Source organism: Dreissena polymorpha, chromosome 1, assembly GCF_020536995.1.
Source record: "Dreissena polymorpha isolate Duluth1 chromosome 1, UMN_Dpol_1.0, whole genome shotgun sequence".
NCBI lineage: Eukaryota > Metazoa > Mollusca > Bivalvia > Myida > Dreissenidae > Dreissena > Dreissena polymorpha.
The window spans coordinates 165,887,962-165,903,821 of NC_068355.1; the positions used below are offsets into that span (position 1 = coordinate 165,887,962).

General features: G+C 35.0%; 2 protein-coding genes across 2 annotated transcripts in view; both read right to left on the reverse strand.

Moving 5' to 3' along the window:
• LOC127859568 (mucolipin-3-like) overlaps positions 1–15,860 on the reverse strand; it is a 297,009-nt gene that overhangs the window by 239,819 nt on the left and 41,330 nt on the right. The gene's annotated exons all lie outside the window — the stretch shown is intronic.
• LOC127859558 (uncharacterized) overlaps positions 1–15,860 on the reverse strand; it is a gene marked incomplete in the record, with an annotated part of 282,340 nt that overhangs the window by 99,944 nt on the left and 166,536 nt on the right.

Sequence of the window (15,860 nt, forward strand, 5' to 3'; positions counted from 1 at the left end):
TTAGCGCGTTCGTACAGTCATGTCAGGAGATACCCTGTCCGTTATTACTTCACTCAAGACTTCGTTGTCTGATTAGTGGACAGGGTTTCAATAGATTTCCGATTCCATCGACCCTAAAGGACTACTATTTATGTAGTATTCAATTACCGCGTCACGTTTTGACATGTATCTTTTCTTTTTCTGTCTGCATATGTTAATATGTGATCGTTTTAGACGCGTTTGGTTTGTGATTAATTCTGGGGTAAGAGTTAGGTTCGTCTAGTCCTCAAACCGGTTTAAACGCAAATACTTTGCATTGACCGTTCCAATAGTTTTGATAAGTTATTGTTTGGAATAAGTGTTCTGCAAGGGTGTGATTTTTTTCTCCTTTCTGCTGATTTTCTCCCTTTCAACGTCGAACTAATTTTACAAATAGTTGTAAACGTTGATAGAGTTTAGGTGAACCTTAAAGTTTTGGACGCGTGATTCGACTATTTTGTTGTTCTGTGTGCGAGGACAATGAATCATGAATGATACACTAACAGAGGCGCTGTTCTATTGTGAGAGTTGTTCTAAGTGGTACTATGAAAAGTTAGTCCATATAAACGGACTCCCAGAGCATTTGATAATTTTTGCTATGGCGGCTCTGGCAGTCCATATGCACCCCTTCATAAACAAGGGTGCAGTTCATCACAGCGAATCCGTGCGCTTCACTAAACAGACGTCGTTCGAGACAAATTGAGGAAAATAATGAATTAACTTCATAAACATGTTAAATTTACCTGAATGGCAACCTGCGGATGTTATCCTTTGCATGCACCCTATAAAAACACGACGATGTTTCAACACACTTTTCTCGCTGGCATGTTAATGTTTAAATTTGAAACGGTGTATCTGTATCGAATACCACATCGTTATCGACTTTATAGGCTGGAGAACATAACGCGACGTGCAAAATATTGGTGTACTGCGACCTAACCAATATTGGGTCAATTTTCCAATATGGCGGATACAGCGTACAAAACATAATCTAAGTCAATAAAATCAATTATTTCTTGCTTTAATGGTACCATTCGGATAAGTTTGTGGTTTAGATAGGTAAACTTTAATAAGTTCTTGCAGTTTCAGTGTTCCTTAACCCTTGCATTGTTGATAACATTTTGCACCCATTGGGCTATAAAGCTCAGAGTTGATATATTGCAACTATGTGACCAGTGTGTGTCTCTTCATGGTCAGATGTACAAGAAGCACACAACGCTTGGAAAGAGTGAACAAGGAAAATGGCCGGTCGCCAAGGGCGTAGCTGAGCTATTGACACAATGTGAGGAACACAAAAAGGAACACATTAAAATGTTCTGAGCGGACCACAGTCATTTGTGCTGTACGACGTGTGTACTGCTCGATCATAGGTAAGTGGCTATCAATATTCGAATTTAGAGACTTAATTTACGTGTCCATTTTTTTGAAATCGTGTATTATAACATGTCCATTTAAAGATACTTGCTCAAAGATCGACACATTTAATGATCTTAAAATTCGGTTAGATGACATAGATATAATTACCAATCGTCTGTGAAGTGACTAAATTAGATGTTTCGCTACTGTTGGGTTTGTGCATAAACATCTTTTACATTGTATTTTTTAAAGACTTTAATATTAAGCAAAATAATTAATATCATTTAATCCTAATGACTGTGTGTATTTAACCGGAAGTCCCGTATTTAACCACTTATTTAATATGAAAATACAGGAAGTCATTTGTTTAAATGCGTAAGCTTTTACTACTATGCAAGTTTCGATATTTACATAAATATGTTTTTTTAATAAAAATGTGCGAGCGAACCCCAATAGATCATATGCGATAAATTGCTTAATCACTCGATTAGCATTCGTAAAAAAGTTATTGATTCAATCATTTTGAATGCTTTCAGGCAATGTAACAAGGTTACTCAAATAACCAGCGGGAACACAAAAAGGAACATGACGATCTACAAAAGCTGACAACCGACATCAACAGCTTGACACAGCGTCTCAGAAAACTGATAGAACAGAAAGAGGACAATGTCAGGTCACTGCAGTGTGAGTACGACAACATTTTAGAAGAGATAACGCTCGTGCGTCAGAAATTCAATGCTTCATTATATTAACTGGAGCAGCGTACTATAAATAAAGGAAGAGAAGTGGTAGCTCGTCTGCAAAAATCACTGCAAGCTGATGTAGACTCGGGTAAAGCTGTTCTGAAAAGGATACAATCCCTTCAAGAAACTTCCGATAAAATTGCAACACATAGTTCAGAATTATCTGCCGTTGCATTTATGAAAATCCAAAGAGAGCTGACTCAATTGTACGCGAGATGGCCTAAAAATCTGATTTCACTTTATCATTTACCATTGACACAACTATTGAAAATTGTTTAGCTACAATGACAACGCTTGGCACCATGAACACTTCATATAACAATAATACAGTCATTGCAACAACACGAAAATCACATTACAATATAAAACTTAGTGGAAAAGCAACATGTGAGATACTATGCATATGTGAGATGTGAAACGGTAATGTCATTATTGGCGACGCTAAAACAAGAAGACAAACATGCTTGATAAACACTTCCATGTGATCAGTCACTGTGATATGCCAGCATGTCCTGTCTACGTTTGTCAGATAACAGACGCTGATGTGGCTGTTGCAGTTTATGATTGGAAAAGCGTACACGAGATTCACGTACTTGCACTGACAAATAATAATATTGTTGGGAAGGAAACATTTAAGCTGACACATCCCTGCACCGGAATTATACATTATAATGGTCGTTTGTATGTTGCTTCCAAACAAGCCTTATACCGGTACTAAATGATGGGAATGCTTCTGGACAAGATGTATGAAGGCACGTCGGGTTCTGGCACAGGTTCACGTATGATTTTATTATTAAATTAATGTTTATAATACAGATCAGCTTATTTTGATTGGTGGTATCATATGAAGATTTGTAATTAATTTGTTTCATGAATCATCGGCCATATTCATATGTTGGTTAAAAATTGGGAGAATAAAATGTTTACATTGAAATCATATATATATACGTTTTAAACATTTAATTATTAATCACATTATTTATTAGCTATAACAAACATAATGAGTATTTGAATTTAAATTTGTATTATTATTAAGTAATATATTAAACAATACAAATGACAGTACAATTGTATATATGAAATTGAGTGTTAACTTGTGTTTGTTTGCAGTGTTTAACCTGTCTGATCCGTTACACAATCGAACTACTAGTTATGTATTCATAAATTTCTATTCTACTTCACAGTCTACAGGTTTGCACTGAACGCGAATGGTGATCGGATTTATGTCCTCGACCATAAGAATCACAAGGTCCTACCCTGAACATGAGTGGACAACTGTTAGCGTCCTTCGCTGACCCGATTGACGTACACGTGACAGAGTCGGGGCAAGTGATTGTATGTGGATACAAATCAAAGAACATCATTCAACTAAGCAGTGCAGGGACAGAGAAGATCGCTAATGTAGCTGTGATGAAGGTAGGATTTAAATTTCTTTCCGTCTGTTACTCGAGACAAACTGGTTCAATATTTGTAGGAAGATTGAGTTATGACTTTGTAGTGTTTGACACAAATTATATACAAAATAACTGTAAGTTAGTGTATAACTAAAATGTAGTATATTGGTAAGCATATCTTTGCAGTTAATTTACTAATACAACGCACCGTTTTGTCTCACTTGAAATTAATACGTTACGGTTCGTCATATTTTAATTTATCCATAATTCGAAATAGCCGATTGAAACCATGAGTGGCGTTATCTTATACTGACGTATACTTAAAGAACATACAGTTTCTTTTTACTTTTAAAGTAATAAATGTGGGATACAACCTAGCAGTAATACCAATATAGAAATTAGAAAAAAATGACTCAAAGTGAAAATAGGTTACATATTTATTGGCATTAGAAGTATACTATAGCTGAAATGTAACGTGACATCCATATCTTTATGAAAAATGCACTTATTTTAATGTTCATTTTATTACAGAATTCAGATTTGTTTTTCAAAAGTACTAATAAACTGATAGCAATATTTCTATCATATTTTACGCCTACGTAGTTTAACTGATAAAGTGTCATTGGTTTGATTTTGTTTTATTTAAATGTTAGCCACTCGCCGACGGTAGCTAACTTTGACATTTACTAAAACGGCCAAAAAAACCCGACGCGAAGCGGCGGGCGATTTTAACCGCTATTTGTGTCACTTTTCGGACACACGTATGAACATACCTATAAGACGATTGAGACCTATAATTTTTCTGCCCAGATAATATATATTCGCGATGCAAAAATCCTTGACCAATTGAGCAACATAGACACTTCAAATTTTGGTAAATACAACTCGTCTAAAATGTAAGACCTTTATCCCGATTTCTTGTGAATTTATTTGCGTTGATCTATTCGATATCTTATTGTTATAATTATCCTGATAAATCAATCAACGTTTGTTTAAAAAATGCTTTGTTCATACCATATAACCGGCATCTGTATGCTCGCGGTAGTCCCGCGGTATTTCGATTGCGCCTCCGCCCATCGTGCTGTTTACATGCCAATATTCGCGACCCATTTTCCCTTCGCTCACAGAAAGCAGTTTTACCTGTGGTCATGAGCACTATTCTAATCAATAAGAAACACGTTGAATGCACAAACATTAATAAATAACGCTATTTAAAACTGGCATAGACTGGTATTTGAAACACATGCAGTTTTTTTAAGTCATAACATCGAAAACTAGCACTCTAACAACAAACAAGAGAGTCATGGTGAAATTAGGTTATGCCTCAATTGGCATGAAATATCTAATATAACTGTTATTACATTTTATTATATAATGGTTATTTTTTAAGCAAAAGTAGTACTAAATTTAACGATTTGTTCACATTTTCCGTTCCCAAATTGTAACTGATTAGATGGTTTATTTGTGTTGTATTCAAATGAAATGCTAATCGCCAACGAAAGCTAACTTTAATACTCATTGATAGCTAGTATTATGGAAAACCAATTTGGTGTTTATTTTCATAAATAAATCACAGATGGAAATTAAAACAAGTACACGAACATTTGGGAAAACAGTTTTATATCTGTAAACTGTGCATGTATGTGTTTGAAGTAAAAGACGCGATTAATTGAATACTGTATTTAAAATAATCTCTTAACATACTAATTAATTAACAGTTTGGTTTGCAATTACCTTATTAATTGCAGTACTGAAATTATAACCCGCCTCCTTATTATTTCCTTAAAGCTTTGTACTTGATGTGGTTTTATAATTTTCGATGTAATAAACACTCGACAAACATATGGTTTTTTCGGTTAGAATTTATGAAAAAGCAAACAACGTTTATTTATAAAAAAATTATTCACATTAATTCCATGGGAATATAGTAACAAATGAATGAGGAAAATATCCGCTAAACGACATAACTTTAATGTGTCACCTGTGTTCGCCATGAATTTTTGTACTGAATTATACTCTTATAATATTCGCATCGGCTTTATATGAAGCAGATTCTCTGTAAAAGTTTTATGTTCAAAATACGGTTTCATTCGTATCAGTTTTTGTCATACCTATATCTATACATATTTAATCAATTTTTTGCCACACGCCGTCTATTTTTGCAACCACGTAAACTGGATATTACATTCAAATGCAACTCCTTCAGACGTTGTTTACCTCCATACAGTCTAGCTCCGTACACAGGGCCGGATTAAGCTGTTTAGGGGCCCAAGGCTGCACATTCAACGGGGGCCCCTTCCCTTTGGCCCCCTTCTGTATATTGAAAATCATAATTGATACTACAGTTACAAAGATCAAATTACTTGCATGTGTACACAGTTAAATAGCTAATGATACAATCAAAACAATTACCTTCTGTTCGCCTCCAAACTAACCAACTCTTACAAAGCACGTGGCGGCACGACAAAAGCACGACAATGAGGTTGGAGTGGAAGAGTTAGATTGGGGATGAAGAGTTCAAAATTGGGGATTTTAGAATGGGGCCATTTTGTGGGAGAGGGAGGGGATAGGGGGTTGTTAGTATCCAAAGGTCAGAACAGAACTGTATGTCTAAGTTGTGCACGTTTTATTTTCAGTTATGGGTGTTATTCGTGTCTGTGATCCGAAATATAGAATATTCAAAAACAGTGAGATAACCTCGAGGCTCGTGTCAGTTATCCGATAAGTCAGTGAAATATCCTATATGTAAGCGTGGTAATCTGTCCGTAGACTAATCGAAGAATGGTGCGTGAACAAAATTGTGGAGGTTTTGGGTGCAGAATCAACGGGGTTTCCCGGGTTTTACACACGGGCTGGACAATGTAAACACACCGTTAAGAACTTTATTTTTGCAAATATCTCAAGTTTTCTTGCAGTTTTTGTCGATATCTTAAGATTTAAGAAGCAATCCTTGAAATAAGTGACAAAATTCCACGTTTCGCGAAGCATAACCATGTACATAAATGCAGTAGACATCGAATTTTTGTCTAAGAACAAAGGCTTATTAAATAAAGTAATTCTGATGTGAGGCACACTGCCATACGCAGAATAAAAAACTGTCTTTTATGCACTAGTTAAAATTCTTAAGAAAAATTGTTTTAAGAAGTTATTGTAGAAAAAGCACCACTTACCGGTGTGTGTAAATTAATTTAACGTTTAATTGGGAACCCCACATAGTCACGTTATCCTGCACCCTGGGTTATAAACATACGGTAAATTGAGCTTGAAAACCTTGATACGGTGTTATTAACATAAGCAAGCCAGTGATTGGCTACGCTACTATTGGATATACATCAGAGGCCCGATAACACAAAGAAGCAATGTTGTGCTACATATTTCAAGAGGCCTCCCACAAGTGCATCAAGATAGCATAGTTAATCAAAGCGAACGGCCCATATGTTGTTATAACCATACGGGCAAGTCGTATAATAAACAGAGAAACTAATGGTTCTTAATGGATATAGAAAACAAAAAGAAAATATATTGCATAGTAAATCAAAGCAAACGAAACGGTTACAATTGGATATACATCGGGAAACTGGTTAAACCACATTGAAAATTTCTACTGCAATCCCGATAGAGTCCTTAAATGGCGTAATAAAGACAGATCATACATTGAAAAACTGGCCTGTCGTTGGGGGCCCCATACAAATTGGGGGCCCAAGGCTGCAGCCTTGTTAGCCTAGTGCTTAATCCGGCCCTGTCCGTACAGAAGTGCTTTTATACAGGACTGAAAGGAATGTAGGCTGATTAGTTCAGTTGGTTATTTATTTGTTATTTGTTTGAAATGAAATTCTACCCTGTGAAACAATGTATGGTAGGTGCTTGTTGAGTCGTGGGTATGGAGATCGTATGCAATCCCTTGACGGAACGTTCGCATATGATGTTACAGAATATGTTTTGACCCAGTCATCCTCGTTTTGCAGATCAAAAATGCGACAAAAAACAGGTAAATATTAATCATAAGTCGATACGTTCTTATAAAATAATTACTCCATTATGCATTGCTCAAATACTTTTTCTAAGTAACACACAATCGTTTATTTATGCGTATTTTACCATATAAAAGTAACTCAACTTTTAAGTACTGAACTACCAAAGTATGTCACGTTGTATCGTTGATACAGTTGTGAGTGCTTAAGAAAAATCTGTGTAAATTGCATTGCTCTAGATGGAACTATGTCAACGAAACACTTGAGTAGAATCTATTGTTGTTGTCAAGAAGATCTTCTTGTCGTTTTTGTCCAGGCCGATTCTCACTTGGTCGGCGTTGATGTTCTGTATGCTGATACTCACGCTGTTCCGTTGTTGTTTCCATTAAAACAATCGTCGTACAATGCGTTGTTATTTCATTTAATCCGTTCTTATTTCTGTTGTTGTTTCAAGTATTGTTGTTGAATAGACCGTTGCCGTTTGTTCCGGGACATGTAAGCTCTTCAATCGGTCACTATTCTTACAATGTGTTAACTATTAAAGTGTACCCTGAAAGTTGACGTGTTTAAGGGACTTATTTTGCCTTCAGAGGCGTTATCTTCGCACGTCGAACTGTTGAACCGCCGTATCAAATGTTTAACATCGTAGGTATTTTGTCCAGTGTTGTGTCACGCATGTTCTTCCGGAAGTTCTCTGAGGTTGATATTTTCTTCCAGTAACGAGGACTACGCGTTTGACTTTGAAAATCATTCGCGATGATGTCCCAATGCTTTATATGTGCATGAAGTATGTCATCAATTTGATATTGAACGCGTTGTGTCGAAAGGTCGATAATTCGAAAGCGTTGTATCGAAGCATCAGTTATTCATATGTATGGCAAAATTTAATAATTATCTCCGATATTGATTTTTAAATGTCGTCATGAATGTCTTAGTGAATAAACCGCTAATGAAATGATATCTCTAAATTCCCCGCAAACTTGTACATATCAGCTTGACAGCATGACATTTACGTGTATACATCTTTGGATTCGTAAAGTTTATGTGTGCCACTATAACGCCCGAAGTATTTTTTTTATTAAAACAGGGTTGATCTGTTCATACCTAGAAATACGTATTGACTACGAAAACGTTATACATTTAAATCAACTATTATTGTCCCTACACTTTTAAAAGCGTGGGGATATTGTATTGATCTCCATCTTTCTGTCCGTCCGTTCGGCCACAATCATCTCCTACACTATTAGCACTAGAACCTTGAAACTTACACACATTGTAGCTATGAGCATATGTGCGACGGTGACGGTGACGGCAACGGAATTGCGATTTGACCTATGGGTAAAAAATCATGGGTAAATAAATGGGTAAAATGGGTAAACAAACCTCATTCTACTAACAACATGCGACGCACATGATAATAACTTTTGACCCAGGGGTCAGATCAAAATTGCAGATAGTGCACCGTCGCACATAGTCTCATAGCTACCATGTGTGTTAGTTTCAATGTTGTAGTGCTAGTGTAGGAGGAGATATTGGCCGACCACGCCCACCCAACATTTTGTTTTAACATAACTTCTTCATTTATTCACCAATTGACTTCTTATTAATACTGAACATCTCTTATGACAACACGGTCTATCTCGGCCATCCATGTCTATATAATCCACCCGAGACCCACCAACACAGGCCTTGCTCACCCAAAATTGCCTTTTAATATAACATCTATGCGGCGTGGGGATACGCGTCGGCCTCTGCCGCGCCACTTCTACTTCGCTTTGTTGTGTGTATGACAGATTATCTTTACGTAAACGGTACGTCTACCTATTACGATAAAGAACACCCATAACAGATTCGCCTGTCAGTATATTTTGACTGCACGCGACAGAACACATTAAATTCTTACTTCAATTTAAACAAGACCTAATATTTATACCATATTAAATTTATCATTTTACTTGTTTATGTTTTGTATTGTCCGTCTCGCTCATTTACGCTATTAAGAATACTTTCTTATCGCGTTGTCTTTATTCTTATAATGAATAAAACGATATCAATTTCGTCAAATAACCATAGTCATTCTTCGCTCCTGATTTAACTGTCATTTAAAACATTACAATACAAATTAAATCAAACTTTAACATATTATATTCTGGAAGGATTGCTCCGTACATAGTTGGATATTATTATAATACATAAACAATGTAAAATTGATCATTTTTGAAAATTCCCTTCCCGAAAATTAATTATTCAATAATTCACACAACTCATAAACGTCATAAGCTCACTAGGCTTAATCGAAGTTGTCGTCGTCCGTGGCCCGTTATCGCGATTAGTGGCTGCTTTACTTCGATTCGATCGTAAGGAAGTTACACCATAACCAGTTATGGTTATTTGCAGTTTTGTTAAGTTAATTCCGTGAATGTAAAAAAAAACAACAAGTCCGATGTCTTATGTTTTCTGACTCTGGATTGCACTTTGACTTCCAATACAGAATTTGACTTGCTGTATACACTGAAACACCAGACGGAAGTGGGTCGAATGCACACACGCAAAAAAACAACAACAAACTTGTTACGCAAATACATCCATAAAAATCAGCCGCTTATTTGTAAACTTTTTTTCCTTCAAATTTGAGAGGAAATATAATGAACATTAAATATGACGTGTAAACAAGAAATTTCATTTAAGTCACAGGATTGACTTTTTATATGTTAAGGAGCGTTATTACGCCACATAATGTAAAACAAGAAACATAGTTGATCCGAAAACAAATGTAAAATAACAAAAACAGCTTCTCAAAGCGAGATATATTATGTCTAAGCGCATTCTCGCAGTCTTGTCGGGCACACCCGATACGACTCGAGTTATACTGCTCAAGAGACCTTAGGTTTACGGAGTTAGGCTGTATGAACAGGCAATGGTATTACCATCATACAATTTGTTAATATTACAATATAACATACCGGATTTGTATGGTGTAAGAAAACAATATTAATATCATTGGTTTAAATATCAGAATAAGTAATATTTACATACTTATTCATTAACCAACATATTAAATTTCTCAAAATTTCTTAGAAGTTGAAGAAATATACTTGATACTGACAAGCACACATATTATTTTTGGTGACCTTAGACAGATTTCCTTAAAGGGTGTTACATTGTCCGCTAAGAAGTCACGCAAGGCGTCGTGGTTTAATTAAAAAACAAAGAAGCCCGTAAAACCCTTTTCCATATGAAGCGGCTTATATTGTTTTATGTATCCACTCTGTTGATCATCGAGACACACCGGGAGTTCTTCCGTGAATATTGCGCATGGTCGGCTGTTTTTATGTTGAAAACGCTTATCTCCATGAACAAATCTTTACCGATTTTTTTTATAATTCGTTTCATGTTATTACAAGAAAAGTATTGATGCAAAGCATCAAAGGGCGTCGGGGATTTCAGTGTAAAAGGCACTCAATGACGTTACATGGAACGATTTTTTTTTTACTGTAAATATTAATATATTGGCCGATTATTTTAAACAAAATAGAAAAAGATACTGGTATAACGATTATCTATAATTTTGTGTTATAACCCCCAAATAACCATTATTTATGATGTTGTGTTGTAACCCCCAAATAACCATTATCTATGATTTTGTGTTGTAACCCTCAACTATTTCATAGTTCATTTTATTTACATTGGTTTCCTTTTTTTTTACTGTCATCCGTGTGCAGTTTTCATAAATGGAACAGAACTGTGTATGTTTAAAAAAATCTGCTTCATCTTGTAAGCGTGATTTCATATTTTTCATAACTTCAAGGGGAGATGATTCTGAACTTATTCTTACGTTGCTCATTTACGGGGTTGAGAACTCATTGGTATGAAAACACTGTAAAAGTTTGAAAAAAAATGAATGAAAACTGTAAATTGCATAAAGAAGCTGCATTTCACAATACTTTGAAATTCAGTAAAAGATCATAGTAGATTTATTGCTCCGATATTCATCATTTTCAATAGGGTTCGAGTAATACTGATATAAAAACACGTAACATGTTTAGAAAGATTCAAACGAAAGTTGTGAAATCTTTTGAACAAGTGGAAATTGTTTATTTTGTCAAATTTAATAGAAAAAAATTCTGGACTTATTGTCCCGATGTTTCTCATTTTAAATGAGGTAACAATGCTCATTGATATGAAGACACTGTAAATTTGGAAAGAATCTGATGAAAAATGTTGACATAATCACCTAACCAAGCAGTTTTTCACTTTTATTTTTAAATTCAAAGAGAATTAATTCTGGACTTATGGTCCGATATTGCTCATACAGAGTTTGGGTTGGGTCCTTATTGATAAAAAACTCAGTGCAAGTTTGGGAACAATCGGATGAAAATTTTGGACTTCGATAACGATTTCAAAATTTCTCAAATTCTAAGGAAGGTAACTATGGACGTAATGGTCGGATAATGCTAAAGGGCCCATACCACCTGGATAGTAATACGTGTCGCGCTTCGCGCTCTATATGTGGTTCTTAAAAAACAACTCCGAGGAGTGCTTGACTCTAGGGAAACGGGTTGCTGGGACACAGCTCCTCCTTGATAAGCGGCTGCTTCCTTTATCGCAACTCATTGTTACAATCAATAATACGTGTCGCGCTTCGCGCTCTATATGTGATAGGGATAGTACTTAAGGCATATGATAGACAACAATAAAAAAACATGGATAATAGATATGTTGTTTGCATTTATTTGTTAATATAAAAACACGTGTATTTTTTTTATAAGATATTTAAGTGATGTAAGAAATTTTAATTAACGTTGTCACCACGCGGCATCCATTAATTTTAATAAAAATGTCCAATTGTAGTAAAATGGATTTTAAAATGTCTACATAAAATAAAGCATTATTATATTTATTTACCTGCCGAAAAAAATTATCAGCTGCCGAACTGTTCCGTTCGTGCCGTAACCCGGGATTGAACCGGGGGCCTTTAGATGATTGTTGCGTAAATAACTTCAGTCTAACGCTCTCCAAACTGAGCTATTCCTGCTGACATCATTTATGTTATGCTATTTGGTGAAGGTGTGTATAGCGATCGTTATTATATGTCTATTAATAAACTAATAAATTGTACGTTTTCGTACCACTACGCCTTCCAATAAATTTGCTTGCGCGATAGGTCGTCAAATATCGTACTACATTGATTCTCCACTAAATAAGCAAATTAGAAAAACCACAAAATAAATATATTTTGATTATGTTTTGTTTTTATACAAAACCAGAAAGTTTCGCGCGTATTTGCCCAGTCCCTGTGATCTTTCCCCTGTGATCAGTTGTGGATCAGTTATTAATTAAAACAATTAGCTTTGCATTATTGGCAATAAATGTTGTAATAAATGTAATAGGCACAAATGCAGTACTTATTTACACTAATTTACACAAAAAATCACCACCATGCAAGATGTTCTTAAAACAAAAATATATACATTGATCCGTAAAATAACTTCTCCTCCCATAAGCGAAAAAAAATGCATTACATACTAGTCGCCGCTCTCCAGAGCGACGCCAACAAGAAGTGGATAATTATAAGAGAAGGTCTTCTGAAAAAGCTTCTGGGGTTGCATGGGTTGCTTTGTTGTAAAAACGCCGATTAGAATACTAAAAGACTCAAAGTGCTTTAATTCCAAAGAATGATCATCCGTTACAACCAATTCGTGTATGGGTGTTCAGCAAATGTGTACGGCGTCATGACCGTGGATAGGATGTGCGGGTTTCATGCTCTCGGACTTCCTAAGCGACCCAAGCTTAAATTTGCCTCTGGCTTTCGAAACGGGTGTGTAAGACAAAGCAAAACGACTACAACAATATGATGTAAAGACAGTACGAAGCTATATAATGATTTGTACGTTTACAGTTCATATTGTGCTATCGTAATGCCGCGCTTGTAACTGCATGGCTTAACGGAGCACCGTGCTACATGTAGTTCTGTATACACAAGGATGTAATTGATGTTAGCTTAAACTAGAACATGGCCGTTTATCGCCTGTTGTCGTCTTAACCAGGTTAACTGTAAACTCGATATTAATTTAAACTAGAACATGATAATACAATCAATCGTCAGGTTTCGTTTTAACTTAGTAAATAAACTGTAAATGAATTACTTACAGTATAGATGTTCTTTCACATGCTAACGTACTTAATATAAAAAGCGTTTGTAGCTACTTTGTGACATTCGTTTATAATTAAACTTCAACGTATAAAATGGCGACAAAAAAGAAACACATGTGTTGCAGAAAGGTTCAGACGCGTTATTTGACTATTGTTGTTGTATGTGCGATGAAAATGATACACTAACAGAGGCGCTGTTCTATTGTGAGAGTAGTTGCAAGTGGTTCTGTGACCAGTGTGCGTCTCTTCATGGTCAAGTTTCAAGTTTCAATGTTTATTGCTATATGGCCTCCGGCACTTGCAAGTGCAAATAACATCGAATAAACACAACATTTAAAAAACACCGACAAAATATAACCAAACAAACATATGTAATGGTACAGCTATTTATAATTAACTGCTATTCAGTAACGCATTTCTTCTTTCAAAAGCATAATACAAGAACATAGAAGTACTCCTGATCACATTTTCTTCCCGGGAGCTCATGATTATATTAAATTTATTTATAGTAGCGGGTGAATAATACTTAATTGGTATATACCTTTCTCGGAGGTCTAAGTATGTCGTTTATATTAATAGAAAATGAAATTCATTTTCAATAACAGTTTAGATAAAAAGACAGAACCTTTGGTCCCTGTCGATATTCAAAAAGTGACCCTTTTCAATCATGAGCTTATGGGAAGAAATTCGAAAACATACATATGCATTTCGAAATTTACGAATTGCTAACAAATTTAAATATACCTCAAAATCAAAGTTACTTTTTAATCAATTGTATGTTTTAAGTTTGGGGGAACTATTACACTTTTCTATCCACTACTGTACAAACATATCTTTTAATCGTTGAGAATAATTATACAAGAACAATGGTTTATTAACAACCGATTGTTGTTCCCACACATATCCAAAACCTATGGATTGCAAGTGATTGCGTTATGAGGTGACCCAGTTTGTATGTCCTATGCCATCAAAGCATTTCAACATTTCATATCACTTTTTTATATGACGGGAGTGAGGCGTATCCAGTATTCGTAACCAATATTTTATAACTCTCATAGATGAATAAATATGTACTGAATATCTGCCACAATCACCTTAAATAGCATTATCAACAGAGTACATTGGCGCTGACATAAATCTTTTACATGCATATGTGTGAACTCTTTCTACATCTTCAAAATATTTTAGCCCCCATATTTCCGATCCATATAATAAAATAGGCATCACTTTAGCACCAACAATCTTAAAGTAACAATCTTATGGTATAGGCATATAGTCGTATAGTGACGAAAGCATAGATACAATGACGCGTTTTGCTTTACACATGTTTTCTGCCATTTTAAGCACAGACAGGCTAGACGAAAAATGAACACCTACATAATTAAATCCTTGCACACATTCCAAAAATGTATTATTGTAATACCATTTTTCATTCAAAGCAGGTCGACCACCATTTTTAAATACAACAACACAAAATTCATGAAGATAATTTAGCTGCTGTTGTAGACCTTAAACAGTATCCGAAGTGCTACATCGTCAGCAAATAATAACATAAATATTTCTTCAAAATCTGGTGTAAGTTGTATACCTCATATATTTTTGCTTTTTAAATATTCATATAAATCATTGATATACATACAAAACAGGATAGGGCTTAAATTACAGCCTTGTCGCAGTCCAATATTACATTCAATAACATCACATAATGTATTATTTGACCTAACTTGTGTTTTAACTTTCTTGTAAAAAGCCTTTATTGCCAGAAATAGATTGCCTCCAACATTTTTTTTTCATTAAAGTTAAGAGTAGCCGTCTCCTATTAACGTAATCAAATGCTTTTTTTAAATCTACAAACGCGACATATATTTTCCGTTTTTTACGACATAAATATTTACTTATTATTGAATATAAATCAAACGCATTGTCAATAGTCGAATATCCTTTTCGGAAACCTGCTTGTGACTCTGTTATTGTACCATATGCTTCGAGATAAAACATAAGCCTTTTGTTCAATATGTATATATAAATTTTGCTTAAAACATCTATAAGTGATATCCCCCTATAGTTATCTGGATTATTTGTGGGTCCTTTTTTATGTAGGGGTATTAAAATTGAACAAGCCCAACTTTCTGGGAAAGCGCCTTCTGTAAATAGCCTGTTAAATATGAGTTTTAAATATGGAAGAATAATGTCTATGCTTTGTATAATACGATTCGCTAATAATT